The following is a 15309-nucleotide window of genomic DNA, read 5'->3' on the forward strand; positions in this document are numbered from 1 at the left end:
ATCATTTTATAGCCCCACCCCCATCCAACCCACCAAGTCCACACACAGATAGGTGACAAATAGGTGTTAAAGTGGCTGACGTCTGTGCTTACTGACACATCAGGGCTCCAGCCATGCGTTACTTTGATCCATCCTTACCGCGTAGCCATCACGTTTTTCATCGCGCCTACCTCCCACGCAGAAGGGAGGCGTTCGCCAACTCCGCGTCCGAACAATACGCACGGCAGTGTTGACCTTAAACCCATTGACTAAATAAACCGTTTTATTGAGGATAAGAAGAGATACGCCTGTTGAGAAATCAAAGCGGTGCCGCGAATAGGCTGATTAACATGAATTTTTCACGCGAGCGTACTGATAAGAGCGAGAGGTTTATGGAATCCCTTGTGAGGCAAACATGCAAAGGGCACATGTCAGCATTTCAATGCAAAACTGGAGACAGTAGTGTAGCGTAACGTCACCGTTTCTCTTCCTCCAATTATGAAATACACCTCACCTTGGTTACATCTCATTTTAATTATAACCACTGAACTGTAATATTGTACATTAAAAGAAAATGAATAATCAAGTGATTAACACTATTTGACATCAAACTTCTGTTTATAAACCGTAATCTATAATCTTCTTGGTTTATGTTCAGTGTGGTGGCCACCATATCACCAAACGTCAACGGCGACACCTTGTCAGCCTCTTAAGAGGCCTACTGGCTGATTACAAGTTTGAAGACACCTGTGATGTTAATTAGCCGGCATACCTTGAGTGAACGTGGTCAAATTAATTTAAATCTTTTTTAGGGGTACGATTATTTTTGTCCAAGCCTGTTTCATGATTATTTAAACTGTTACCTATCATTTATTTCGGAAGGCACCACCTAATACTTTTTTTTTCTGATATCCAACTACAGTTTAGTAGTTGCACACTGAATGATTTTGCAGTTTTTAATGTGACGTGAATCTCAGCATTACCTTTGTTCTGCCGATACCATTTATCGAAATGACAAATGAGAACACTTTGAATGATCTCATATTAATAAGGTATTTTCAAACTGTATGCAAATGATTACCCGTGTCAGAAAAATGCTTTATAAATGATGTCAGTATTTACAAATGCTTAGCTAAGGCTTGATAGTTTCTACCTATTGTAAATTGTGACTGAGATATTTATGGAACAACAATTTAAAAGCATGTCTGATTATTTTTATTTATTTTTTTAATCAATTTTCATTCCATTATTACTTATGACCTTTTTTTCAGATTCAAGTTAATTCTGCGACTAGTGAGTTTTTCTTTCTGTAGCAAAACGGTACTAATCATTTTTTTCCACGTGTGTACATCAAGTTACATATTTATAACTATACTAATATCTATACTTATGAAATACGCTGGAACCTCTGGAATAAACCACACCTTGGGTTGTGCAGTTTGAAATTCAAATGCATCTCTTCTATCACATAATGCGAGTTTATTATTCATTTTGGTTTGATTTGACTTTCTGTTGTCACCAATAGGGAAGATACTCCAGCTTCAAAAGGCAAACAAATACGGGCATGGACTGGCTTCCGGGAATCAATTGCATTCAAACACAACAGAGTGCCACTAAACTTGACTGAGAGCGCCCGACAACATGCAAATGCGTTCGTTTAAAAAGTCCAATTTTGCATCCAAGCTTCACAAGAATTCAAGCCCTCTCAAAAGATGTCGGCCACTTGAATGATCAACACATATTTGCTCCATCTTCATGTGGTTATATCATTTTATATATACAAAGTGCATAAAAGCGCATAATGACACAGTTCCAGTCCGGAATAAATAGTCCAATCCTCGAATAAACCACACTTAATATTATTTCAGCCAATAATCAATCAATGCCTTGATATGATCATTTGAATGATATGAATAATGCAAGACAGTGAGGATGACATGGATGGAGTGTTGATAGTTGTCAAATGTTTCCCCAGAAGACACCCAGCCATTGCTGCGTTCTTTGCTTGTTCTGTCTTCACTGCTTGTGGCTTTATGAAAGGGAACAAAAGGGACAAGGAATTCCTGCAGGATAGGATATGATGTGCCAAGTAAAATATGCCAAGTTGAAGCAGACTACATGGCTTCCTGATCCATTTTGTCTTTGACATGTTATTTTATCATATTCCAGTATTTACTCGGGATGTGATTTTTTAAAAAATTTTTTTGGCTAGTCGGTCTTAAAAAAAGAGCTACGCATTATTTATATTTCTTTATTCATTCAGTTATTGTACTACAAAAAATAAATATATAAATAAAATACAAATATAAAGGGCCAATAAAAATATTGAATGATTGCAGGAGAAGCAAAAGTTGCATTTCCTTTTCTTGTCTTTTTTTTTCTCGAACAAACTGATGGAAAGGGTGAACAGTGGTGATGGGCAAATGAAGCTTCATGAAGCATATGATGATTTTTGACTCCTCAAGATGGCAATCTTGTTTAAAGATGCGGTGCAAATGTAATCAATTTCAATTGCATTAGCCTTCATTTTTAAACCAAGAGCCTTCTCTAGATGAATAAAAATATCACAGGTGCTTCATGAAGCTTCATTTTCTTATCACTCGAACAGTATGCATATGGCTAATGCAGTTTTTTTGTGAAACCTGACGATGTGAAATTGTCATTTTGCAAATCTGCATTTTTAGGGGACTATATTCATAGACAGCATTGCAAGGACACATTTGGTCCTGGTGCAAGGCAGTTTCTAAGAGCCCATTTTCTGTGATTCCCAGATAGCCAACTTTATATCATCCACCAGTGGAGGTCTACTTTCAGTTCCTTATGAACAAACTTTGCACGCCTCCTCCTGCAAATGAGTCTCTAGAAAATCAGACTTCTGTCTTGACAAGGACTATCAGTGCATTTCTCACATTCAGCATTTAAAGAGAATTAAGGGGAGCCGCTTTGATTGGTAGCAAAAAAAAAAAGTCAGCTGTGTTCACGCCCAAAATACCGCAAAACAACCTTTTTAACTTTTTCAACGAAGCAGTCTACCTCAAATGATCAAATTCATTTCATTTTTGTCACGTTTCTTTTTTTCACCTTAGCTGCATGCAGTGCTCTCTTTTCTCTCCCTTGCTCCATTTTGTATGCTCAAAGTGCTGCATGTCTGCAACCTCGCCCTTACCCCTTCTGCTTTGTGTGAACACACATCTTGACCAACCGCACGAGGCTTTAACATAAAATGAAAACAATTCAAACCCAAAAATAGACTACTGGTTCTTTCGCTTTGCAAAATTAGATCTCATGCAACCGACTCATCCCTTATATTTACAGTAGGCCTTAAAAGAACCATTAATCAAGTTCTCTTATCTCCGCATTATAAAATCAATTTTCAATGTGTTGTTTCACCAAATAGTTCCTTGTTATTGAGGCATGCTGCAGGAAGATTTCACATTTTACCTTCATACTGCAGAAACAAAACAATCCTCGCGTTTCTACGGGACTGCCACATAAAGCAGTCGTTTATTTTGAGATGTAATTTTCCAGAGAGTAGAGATAAATCCAAAGGTGACTGCGGAGGGATGAAATTCATAAAATTCACACTTCTGAGGCTGGGTTACAAATGGCACACATTTTGTTGGAGGCTCCACTGTAAACAACACTGGTAGTGCTCCTTAATTGGAACAGCACTTTGATGTTACAGCCACCTTCGCATAGTGGGCTTGTTGCCTGAGCAGAGACACCCCTTGCCGCACAACAGCAAGGGACAGACAAGTGTAAGAGTGGTAAAGGAGCGAATCCTCCCTCCCCTCAATGCGGGCCTTCTTGTCACTAAGGTTGCTATCAAAATGGAAAATGTTAGCCAAGATGTTCTTTTTTTCAATGCTAATGTGCTGCACTTTTCCGTCTATATTCACAAATCTTTGCCTACACATTCGGGCTGTCAAAATGAAAGCGTTAACTCTAAGATTAATTGTATTTTTTTTAACTCTGTTTGATTTACTTCCAAAATTATTTGCATACTTTGCAAATATTGTGCCATATGAGCTGTATTTTTAGCATATCTCACAACAAAACACTGTGCTCAAGTTACCGTTGGGCTTTGCAAACCGACACCCGTTGGAATGTGGTGCTTATGGGCAGTTTTGAGAAATGTTTCGAAGAAAAATGTCGGTAAAGATGTCTCAGTTTAGATCATAGTCAAGAATCAAAGACATTTTGTGATTTTGCATCAATTCCAAGATACCATTCAAAGAAATATCTGTTCCATGCATCACAAAAAAATAGTAGTTGAAAAATGTGATTAATTGCAATTAATCATGGATTTTTTTTTAATTAATTAAAAAATGGAATCACTTGACAGCCCTATTACATATTGAATTTGCTTGCTAATCTCTTCTATGTACAATCCATACATCATATAATTGTGCTTTGTTTGCTGAAGCAGGAAATTCACCGAGCAGTGATGTATCTTGGGTTTACATTATGTGTGCGAGTTTCAACAGACGGAAGTAGAAGTGTGATTAAAAAAAAAGAGCCTCACAAAGAGTTATCTCAACCTATATTGATAGACTGCGTAACTTAAAATATTTATGCCAGGTTCTAAATTCTGGAGCAATGTCGCATTTGTTCAAATAGCACATGTGTTGAATTGATTGGTGGCTTTTTATCATCGGATTGTTTTTTTTTTTTTTATTTGATTTTTTTTTTTGTCAAAGATTGACAAGAGGCTGCACAATCTTAAACGATGGTCATGCTCCGCAATTACTGTGTGGGATATTTTACACACGGGCACTCGTTGAAGCCCAAGTGGCAGATGTGGAAGTACGGTGCATCCCACTTTTTCGTGTAGTTTGTGTTGGCCCTCCAGCTTTTGATTTGATTTTCTCAACCAGAATTATTTTCTCTGCCCTCCCTTAGCTCTGGGAGAGAAAAAAAAAATCCTAGAGCTGCCCATGTCCAAAATCGCTGGAAATTCTTCACAGCGCCAGAGTAATTTAGCCATATATTCACGTTAAATAGTATCTTCTGACTCATTAAATCTTCACATTTTTTAGAGGGAAAGATAAATTCCAAATTCAAACCTAACAAAGAGGCAACACACTCTTGCAACAATCGGCGTCATGCAGTCCGTGAGTAGTGTGTTAATTTTGTGGCGCAAAGTTCTGATTCCCTCGAAAACAATTCCTATCTCACCTCAGCTTTTTGATTTCTTTTAATCAACACCTCACTGAGCGCAGATTCGTTGGCGTTGAATGCTTCACTAATCACAGTGACATTAGCATATTAACAAATCAATTGGCACGATGGAGTGAATCGTTCTGTACCTGAGGTAAAATACTGGGTGTAATACTCAAATGTGTGATTTGTTTCACATCCCCAACACTGACACACACACACACACACACACACACACACCATTGCTCCCCTGCTGGGTGTATTGGATTGCTATCAGTCCCTGAGAAAGCGGCTTACATAACCACGCTGCCAGCAGCACCATCCCACGTCGGCCTCTATATTAGATGATAACATGGCTTTTTGACAATGGTGCTTCTCACTTGCAGTTTATGAGGGCGAGGACACTCATGAGCGTGCGTGAGGGAGTGAGTCAATGAGGGTATTTTTCCAGTAAAATATGTGAAAATAGAAGTAGTGTAATGAAAATTGAACATTGGTAAAGCGGCATATGAATCTGTGTTATATATTTATGCTGATCTGGTTCCGCAGTTGGCATTGTTGGGCATGAAAGCCAGTTGTGACGCAATTAACAAAGCCCAAGTTGCCTTTTTTTTTTCCGTCTTGCAAGAAGAAACGCTTTCTTCATTAACTCTTCATCGCAAAGAGCGATCCTCCAAGCACAGTTAGAGCAACGCGCCGGACGAAGATTATAAGACCGAGTGCGAAGATTTGATAAAGAAGGGCGAGTCCTATTTCGGCGCTCTATAGTACCACATGATCAAAGGGGCAAATGCTGTTTTAATTCCAAGAATCATATCTCATCTCCTGTGCACAAGCTTGTTATAGAGAATTGTGCTGTAGGACAGAGGAAAAAGGAGGATGAGGAAGAACTAAAATCAAATTACACTGCACAGTAAAGGGGAGTTTACAAAAAAATTTGAAACTAAATAAGCGTTGGCAACCACGGTAAATTTCAGCCCTGGAGTTTTGTGGCTCACACCGGCTCACTTTTGTTCTCAATGTTTAAATGAAAATATATAATTTTACCCCTCAATCTAAAACAGTTTATCATGAGAGGTGAGCATTTCGTCAATAATGATGGGGAGGTCCGTCAAATGACGAATAGCAACGAAACTTAAAAAAAAAGAAATTATGGACTAAGCATTGACGCAAGTGATTTTTTCACCCGTCACTGGAATCGTTACCAACCGAGTCAGTACTGACGGATTTTCACAGTCTGAAAATGACGGATTCCTGCTTCAAACAGACTGCATTGACTATATTTGGAAATGAGTTGTGACCCGGTTTCTCCCTCGGAGAGTGTGACAAAAGTAACTTGTACGCATTTTTTTTTTTTATTCAGCTAAAAAAACATATGCAAAAACAAACAAAAGTAAACACAATATAGAGGGACCAATTTTGCTGTCATGGGCAAACTACATTTGGTGAGATTCTCTGAATCATGAAAGCAGGCTGAGACCGAATGAAAAATCTAAAAAAAAATAAAATAATTAAAAGCCATTAGGCAAGGCAAGATCGTGCTAGTCAGAAAATCATTAACACAAGATTGGTCAATGTTGTCAAGTTAAGAGAAAAGCACCAGCAATCATTGCCAAATAACGTATCGTGTATATGTGTACATGTATATAAAACGTAAATAACATTCTACCGTGCGCTGAAAAATTGTCGTTGACAAATCATCATGCGCCAAATGTAATTGTTGACGGCGTGTGCGGGGGGCGGCGTGTGACGGTCAGGACCAGCACGGAAATACATCGGCCGTTCGGGGAAAATGCACATTTCCAGAATATCCCGATGGCCACCCTGACCCTGCTAGGCAACATATTGATTTCAACGAACAAGAGTAAATAAAAAAACGTAAAAAAAACACTCTCCTGGGATTTATTATTTTTATTTCCTCCATTTTTCTTATTATAAGGAATGAATGAATCCAGCACTCGGCCTCTGTGACCTGGGACACTTGCAGGGTGTATAAAATCACTGGTGCTGATGTGCAGGGAAAAAAAGCGGTCTGATTTTCCTAACGAGTAATTATCATCCAGACATTAAAAATTTACTTTCAGAGGGTTACAATAAAACTAAGAAAAAGATTAAAAAAACTTCCACCTGCGCACCAGCTTGCGGCCAACGACCAAATCGTGCTGTACATTACACTTGTTCATGTGATTTACCTTTAATTCCTTTAATTTGTGAAAGCGTAAGTAAAATTTTCTTTTCCTTTGGCTGTTTTTGTGACAAACGACATGATGTGATGATGGCCATAAAAACCGTGAATGGAAATGATTGCATTGATCGTTTATGACGAGTGATTAAAGCGATGAGCAAATATCAGTTTGAGCTGCTCAGTCGACTAGAGGAGGCCGTAATAATAAAAGAAAAATGACCAGGATGTTCAGCAGAAAGTCAGCTGTATGTAGTCGTTATGTGAAGCGGTAAATTCGCTCAACGTGTCTGTACACCCATCATCAAAGTTAAGAGCGTTTAACTTTGCCTTTTATTTAGATTCACGGATTTATTTTTTCACTTCTGGAACAGTAAGAATGAAAAACTGCTTAAGCATTGTCTGCCAAGTTTATAGTTTTATGATGCTGAAAGTTTGAATCTGTATGAGTCATTCAATTTCCATTATATTCTTTGGTATTTTTTTGGGGGGGAATCAGAGGCCCACTAGCATGCCGATTTGTAACGACCTTAAAGATGTATTTACATCACCTTCATAAGTGAAGGTCGTGTCCCTCCATCTTTTTTTAAGATCTCTAAAAATGTCGGGCTAAATATAAAATAATAAATTAATAAATTATTTAATTAATAATAATAATAATTAATTAATAAATGAAATAATGATGCAGGCTTATTCACTGTACTTCAATAAAAATGTGTACATGGATTGTTAAAAAAAAAAACAATGCTTGTGTTGTTGCCGCAGCAACCACGGATCGTCTACTCCTCATCTACAATTTTTTAACCCATCTATCCATTCCTCCACTTTCTATACCGCTTGTCCTCATTAAGGTTGTGCCCATTTTAGTTCTTACTTTGTGTCGCAGCTTCTTCAGCTCCTGTCGTTTTCTATTAACTAATGCATGTTTACCTCTGTCAATTTTGTATTTACCATAATGGCTTAAAAGTAAATTACAAATTCAAACAATAAGGGGACCATGCAATAAAACTTAAAAAAAAAAAACATTTGTTCCTTGCTGCCACTTTTAGTTCTTTATGTCCAATTAAATAAATTCTATCAGACTCAGCAGGGGCTCCAGTTGAAGACATTCCACAGCCCGTTAATTCAAAACTCATTAATAACGAGGCCATAACAACAAGGGAAATGTGTGGGTGGACTGCCTTCATGCAGACCTAGGAGTGAGAAATGCAGGTTTTCAATCAACTGTCATTCATTTACGAAGATAAAGGTTTCTTTAAATGCACATAAGGGAAAGAAGCCCACAGTTTCAATTAAATTTTCATTTTACCAGACTTTAACAAAGGAAATATAAATGCGCAGTGCCGTATGGAGGAACGGCTTCATGAATTGAAATGTGTTTCAACACAAAGCAGAGTGTTGAATGAAATACTGACAAATCCTTCAACATCTTTTTTTTCTGTCTCCTCTGGCCTCTTTATTGAATAAGGAATAAAAAGACAAAATTATTTGGTTGAATATCAAACAGTGTTTTCTGGTGCCCTTTTCCTGTTTCCACCCCTTCAACTTTGTTTAAATTTTTTCTATTTAATGCTTCTGGGTGTATACATATGAAAGAGAGGTTATGTTGCTATCAATGGGGTAAAAAAAAAAAAATCTGTGGCAGGTAATTAATTCTTGCCTGCCATTATATCCTGCTCAACATCGGCATTAAAGGGACTGTCTACATCGGCACAAAGGCCTACATGACTTGATGAGGTGTGCATAATTTGCTATACGAGTGCAAGACAAATCTGCATATTGATTCAACGCAATCCTCCACCTATTGATATGTCAGTTATGTGAAAACTAGCGGAGCGTATTAGCGTCACAAGCCACGCAGGAGCTCACGGGCTATATTTTCCGTTGTGTTTTAATGGCTTTTGGCACCGTGTGCCATGACTCACGGTGATGAGCTAATGAAGTCATTGAGATTTAGTGAGCAGCCACAGGCTACGGACTTATTCAGTATAGCTTTATTAACATTTCACAAAAGCGCCACTGGTCGCATCAGCAGCAATGGTGATTAATTTTGCACCCTGCCAGATCAGGCTGGAGGCAGCTTTAGGGTGTGTGAACGTGATGAAGCTTTATTGGACCATATGTAGGCATTTAAATATATTTAAATATCGAGACCCTATCACTGAAGGGTAATGCATTTTGCAATTGGGCTTTGTGTTTTAGATTAAGCTTGATTACTGCTGATGGTAGTTCTTTTCAGAACACCACGTTGAGCCAGCTCAAATTTAGGTGTAAAAGGTTAATCCACTTTGAAATTGCCCATTTGAAAATGTCGAAAGCTCACTGGAATTTGAAGTCTGCATTGAAGAAATGTGAGCAGTAGAGTTATGCAAGGTTTTACGTACCTTCTGAATGTCACACTTAAGTCAAAATTTTATTTTCCGTGCGAAATGTAAAAAAAAAAAAAAAAATCAATCTATCCTAAATAAAAGCAGAATTAAAAAATATTGCTTATTTTTTTGCCATATAAATTACTCACCCCATCCCAATGTAAACATATGACATATCCATTTTCCTTAGCAGACATTGGAACCTCAGTTTAACAGACTAATTGACCGTTAGATTCGTTTGTGTACCGTGATTGACAAATGAAGCTTCATGAAGCACTTGTGAAAATTATACTCCTCTCGTTGGCACTCTTGGTTTAGATATACAGGGGAAATTTAATACATAGCCATGACACGAGGCTTTATCTTTAATCCCAGAGCACCACTTAGAGGAGTAAAAAAATATGTGCTTCACGAAGCTTCATTTTCCCGTCACGAATTTCGTTGAATTAAATTCTTTTTTTTTTATACGTTTTTCATGGTCAGTACTGTAGAATTTTTTTGTAAATAGTCTCCACTATAAATCTGTGACCACAGTGTCACAACCCAGAAACATGTGGCTCAGTATTTGTCTGTTGATAGCGCCAGTAAACGACACCTGAAGAAGCATGTCTGATAAGTGGGATGTCAGATTATCGAGGCAATTGCAAATTTCATTTTACATCAATGCAAATGCAATCCCAACAATTCTAGATTTAAAAGAATATCAGGGAATCCCTCCTACATCAACCTCTAAAAAGATTAGTTACCCATGAACACCTACTCACCGCTTCCTTACAGAAGCGACAAATCAAACTTTTGCCAAACAGTTTTCTGCTGGTGTATAAGTGAGTCACAGATTCATATCATGTCGGGTAACAAATTGAAAGATGAGTCAAGTGGAAAATAACTGCTGTAGTATATTGTAACCAAACCAGTGAAGCATGTTTTTTTTTTGTTTTTTTTTGTAATTATGCACCGGAGCCATGCTTGAAATGTTCTCCCTGGGAAACAACTTGAAACGCACAACACGTACACGTCAAGAGATGAAATACAATAGATGTTTATGGGTGTGTTTAATTATTACATTCTGTGGTACCACAGCCAACATGCTCCCACTGACTCTTACAAAGTGTCATATTTCAAATTGGCATGCATTTCAGTCAAATGAAAGCGAGGCAGGTTGATAGATCGAGGGTGTGTTGAGATGATGCATTTCCCCCTGCGATTGCTTTCATAGCCATTACTCACAGAATAGGGTGATTAGTAGGCCGGCGGCTGACGCCTCTGCTTGCGCCTATGTGACGCAGACATCACATATGAGGGTCCAGTTACCAGCCGTAACACTGATCTCTCATTGCTGGGTTCAATCAATGAGGCCAAATAATGGATTATGCACATTCCTATCAATCAGCCCATGAGCGGCAATACAGCTTTGAAGGACGAACGGCAGCTGAGCTATTTATGACAAAGGGCAGAGGACTTTTTAAAATATCACTCAAATGCTGTCCCCTTGACGTCCTTGTGGTACATTTGAAGGGTGTTTTGAGAGAGGCGCTTGTGCCAACTTTATGAGACACTTCTGCAAGGAGATATCAGTAATGTTGGACAAATGAAGCTTCAAATGAAGCACTTGTGATCATTTTGGGCTCTTCCAGATGGCACTCTTTTTTTAAAGATAAAGTGGAAAATTAATCTATTTTTATCTTTAAATCAAAAGAGGAAAAAACATCCCAAGAGTGTCATGAAGCTTCATTTTACCAGCAGTGCTAAAAAGAGCCTTCTCCTCATTGACGTGCTAGTGATGGAAAAATGAAGCTTCATGAAGCATTTGTGATGGTGTTTGGCTCTTCTAGATGGCACTTTTGGTTTAAAGATGCAGAGGAAATTTAATCGACTTGAATTGCACTAGCCTTCACCTTTGAATCAAGAGTGGTGTAAAAAATATCACAAGTGCTTCATGAAGCTTCATTTTCCCATCTCTAGTTTTCGCCAATATCAGATATACAGTACATTTAAGCACACGTCACTGCGATTTTCCTCAGAGAACCTTGAAAGCATATCTTTCAAAATAAGTTTCAAAAAAGATTAAAAGAAAAATATATACATATATTCTGTTCTTAAAATATGATCATCTCCTTGAAATTATCATTGGGGAAACCTGCATACAGTTCATGATGTATGTTGATTTATTACCAATGGATTATGATGATTCTATTTAGAAAAATTATCTAGGGCTGATGGTTTTGCTTAAGATTTTAATCCAAATGAGAAGCTATTAAATTTAAAATAAATTTAAAACGAATTGGGTATTTTTTCCTCATTTCCTATTGTAATGTGCACTATTAGGCTGCTATGACAAATCTTGTTAACGATTAGACTTTCAGTCCGCCTGGTGACAGCACACACTTGCAGAAGATACTTTTTTTTTTTTTTTTTTGCCGAATATTTTTTATGTGTTTGGCCCAGATGAAAGAAAAAATATTTATTAATATGCAAAAATCTGACATTTCCAATTTCAAGATTATAATTGCTAAACCACATTCTCCCCTTGACTGATTTACATATACATTTTAATAACGATCAGCAAGCTCCATCAATTCTCTAATCCTCTATTTTTATTTGTCTTAGTCGTGATGCCGTACCACAGGCGCCGCTCAGGTTGCAACTGTAACCTCTTCAAGCACAAAAAGGCATACAACAGCGCGGTGGAAGAAGACATGCTGATTGAGGGAATGAAATGCCATTTTAAAATCTCAACAAGGTATTTTTTTTTTGTTAAAATTTGACTTTTTCCTATGGCTCTGTTTAAATAACATTCAGCGCAAGTGAACTTTATTTCAAGTTATTGCGCACTCACATTCATGCACTATGCGTTCACCTGGTTAATTACTTTTGTCCTACCAAGCATTTTTCAAACCGTTGATGTAATAAAGAATGCAGCAGCCTTGACGCTGATTAAAGGATTAATAACCTGTAAAAAATCAATGCGGCCCACGAGTTCAAAGGTGATTTATAATTTCACCAAGTTGAATTCCCATCAGACATTATTTAACCTTTTTATTTATTCATTACCATTAAATGTTGAGCTTTGGGATACTTGTGAGAAATCACTAACTAAAAATCAATATTACGTGTGTATTTTACACATTAAAACCTATATGGAAATGCATACCCTATCAAATTGAATAAATTAACGCCTTAAGGAATTGGAGACTGGGCGACTCACATTTTCTCAATTAGTGGTCTAAAAATATAATTGAATGGGTTATTTAATTTGATATGATCATTAGTTAGCTCAGCCACAAAGCCGTCAGAAATAAGCCATGCCCTTGTTTGGTGACTTTGGCGTGATTACCCGTTAAATCACTCTTGAGGTGTCACAAAAGGCTTTTAGTTGAGATTGTTTCTTTTGGCTATTAACAAAAGTAAGGCAGCGATTAAAAAGAGGTCGGAATTTTTTACCAAAATTCAGAGTCGGCAGGATTATGAAAATGACCCCCATCATGATTTGTGTTTGTGTTTGTTTTCATCAGCCCTGCTTCTCTGATGTACCAATCAACTCCCTCCAACACTTCGGGTCATGTCGGCGTGTGCCTCGTTATCTCGTTGGTCTGTGTGTATTTAGTACCCCGTCATTGGCGGAGTCACATGTCACGTCTTGTTTTTTTGTCGGCAGTCTTTTGTATTTGGATTTGGACCCTAATCCCGTTCATCATTTTTGTCTTTCTCTTTTATTTATAAATACCTTTCTTGAGTATATTACCTTACCTTTAATGCTTCCCTGCGCTTGGGTCCACCTTTTCTTTTCCCTCGACAACACGTAGACAACGAAACCCCCGAGAAAAATTCCGGACAGCTTCTTGGCAGATGTCAGCTCGCAAAAGATTTACATGGTTGTGTGATTTCACGCTTGATTGGTTGGCAGGTGCACCGGAGATCCAGTGATTTGTATGCAGTCCATTTTTTTCGCCAATGTCCCCTCGAAAGCAATTTAACAAAGCAAAACATGTACAGTATATTCCTCAGTGCCGTGTGCGTGCTTTTTCACACTGAAAACAAATGTTTATAATGATAACCATAAATATATCCATGCACATATAAACTATACCAGTACTTCTCAATTATTTTCCGTTACGCCCACCACCACCTCTCCGCCGCAACTCTCAATAATTGCATTTTCGTTGCAAAACTAACCCACACCAAAGAGTTAATACTCGCTGCGCACAATGAGCAAGAAGAGCGCCACTGCCAACTACTGGTGTGGATGTGCAATTACACTTTATTGTAGTACAGTGGGAAAAAAGCATGTTTCCCAGGTTCACACGCGCCCCCCCTCAGCAGCCAGGAGGGCCTGCCCCACTATTTGAGAAGCACTGAACAAACATATTTCCCAACAATTCTTGTTGTCGCTGTCATTGAAATTCATGCGTTCAAGTGTTACATAGCTCGTTGTGTGCAGTCACAATAGCCACACTCTCTCTTTGGGGTAACCTGCTTTTTCCTTGACAATCTCACAATGTTTTTAGGGTTTATTAAAAATAATATGGTACACTATGCATTGCAATTGCATGGATATGATATTCAGGGTTTCTGTCGGTTTCAATCTGCGGGATAGGCGGTTCACTTGTGACTCTAAAATGGAGACGCAGTGGAACAACTTTTATTCCCTAATTTTCAATATTCTTCCATCATATATACTAAATAGCATCTCATAAAAAGTATATTTGTTGCCTCTAACAGAAATAAAGACACAATTGACATTAGAGTGGTGTGGCCCTCAACAACTGCTCCAGTTTGCCCCTTTGAAAAATGAATTGCCCGCCTCTGCTCTATGCCCTGAAGCCAAATTAATAAGATGCTTTCAAATACTGCAAACACTTACAAAATTATAAAAGCTCCCAACTCTTAAATGAACCTTTCACAAACAAAAGTTGAAAATGTAAATTAGTTCTACTCTCTTTTCTTCTAACCCAAAATCGAAGACCAAGCCCAAAAAGCCTCGCAATGCGAATATGCAAACACCTTGCATGCAAGGTTAATGAGTGAGCTAATAGGCCTGACGGAAGTTAGTGAGTTGCCAGCACTGCAGATATCCCCCCCTCTTGAAACATGTTCCATTTACCAATATATTTCCTAGGAGGCATTGCTGAAACTGCAAAGCTAATTCCTTTTTGTTTCATTTAATATCTTCTTATTTGCTGTGTCTGCCACACAGTCCACTGCGGTGAACGCAGAGTTACAAGGGAACAATGAAGTCTGATTGAGTTTGGTGCAAAACTTGCTTACTTCTCCATGGAGATTTTTCTTAAAATGATCCAAAAGCGATAGTCTGTTAACATTCAGTTTTCCAAATTTTCTAAACCAAAATATGGTCACCAAAATGATACATTTTTTAATACAGAGAGTCAAGCATTTATTTTGATATTATTGTGCCAAAATGCTCATTTTAGTACGGTTAATAGAAGCGTCATCGCTCAGTAGATTCCATTTCACTGAAAGGACAAAATGTGCCTTATTGGGTTGTACTCGTTTTCTTTTTCATTTTTTGTTTTAGGTTGGCACAATTATTGGTTCACAAAAAGTGCATGTGGTGTAATGTAGCGAATGTTACCTGAGGCTTGCAAAGGTTTTAAAGACAAG

The 15309-nt window shown here is 37.9% G+C and overlaps 1 protein-coding gene across 4 annotated transcripts in view; it reads right to left on the reverse strand.

Annotated features, from left to right (window-relative positions):
- The window catches only part of shisa6b (shisa family member 6b), a 67827-nt gene that overhangs the window by 21025 nt on the left and 31493 nt on the right, over nt 1-15309 (reverse strand). The gene's annotated exons all lie outside the window — the stretch shown is intronic.

This window comes from Idiotropiscis lumnitzeri, chromosome 20, assembly GCF_059441095.1.
Source record: "Idiotropiscis lumnitzeri isolate Australia: NSW breed Sydney's pygmy pipehorse chromosome 20, RoL_Ilum_1.0, whole genome shotgun sequence".
Lineage (NCBI taxonomy): Eukaryota > Metazoa > Chordata > Actinopteri > Syngnathiformes > Syngnathidae > Idiotropiscis > Idiotropiscis lumnitzeri.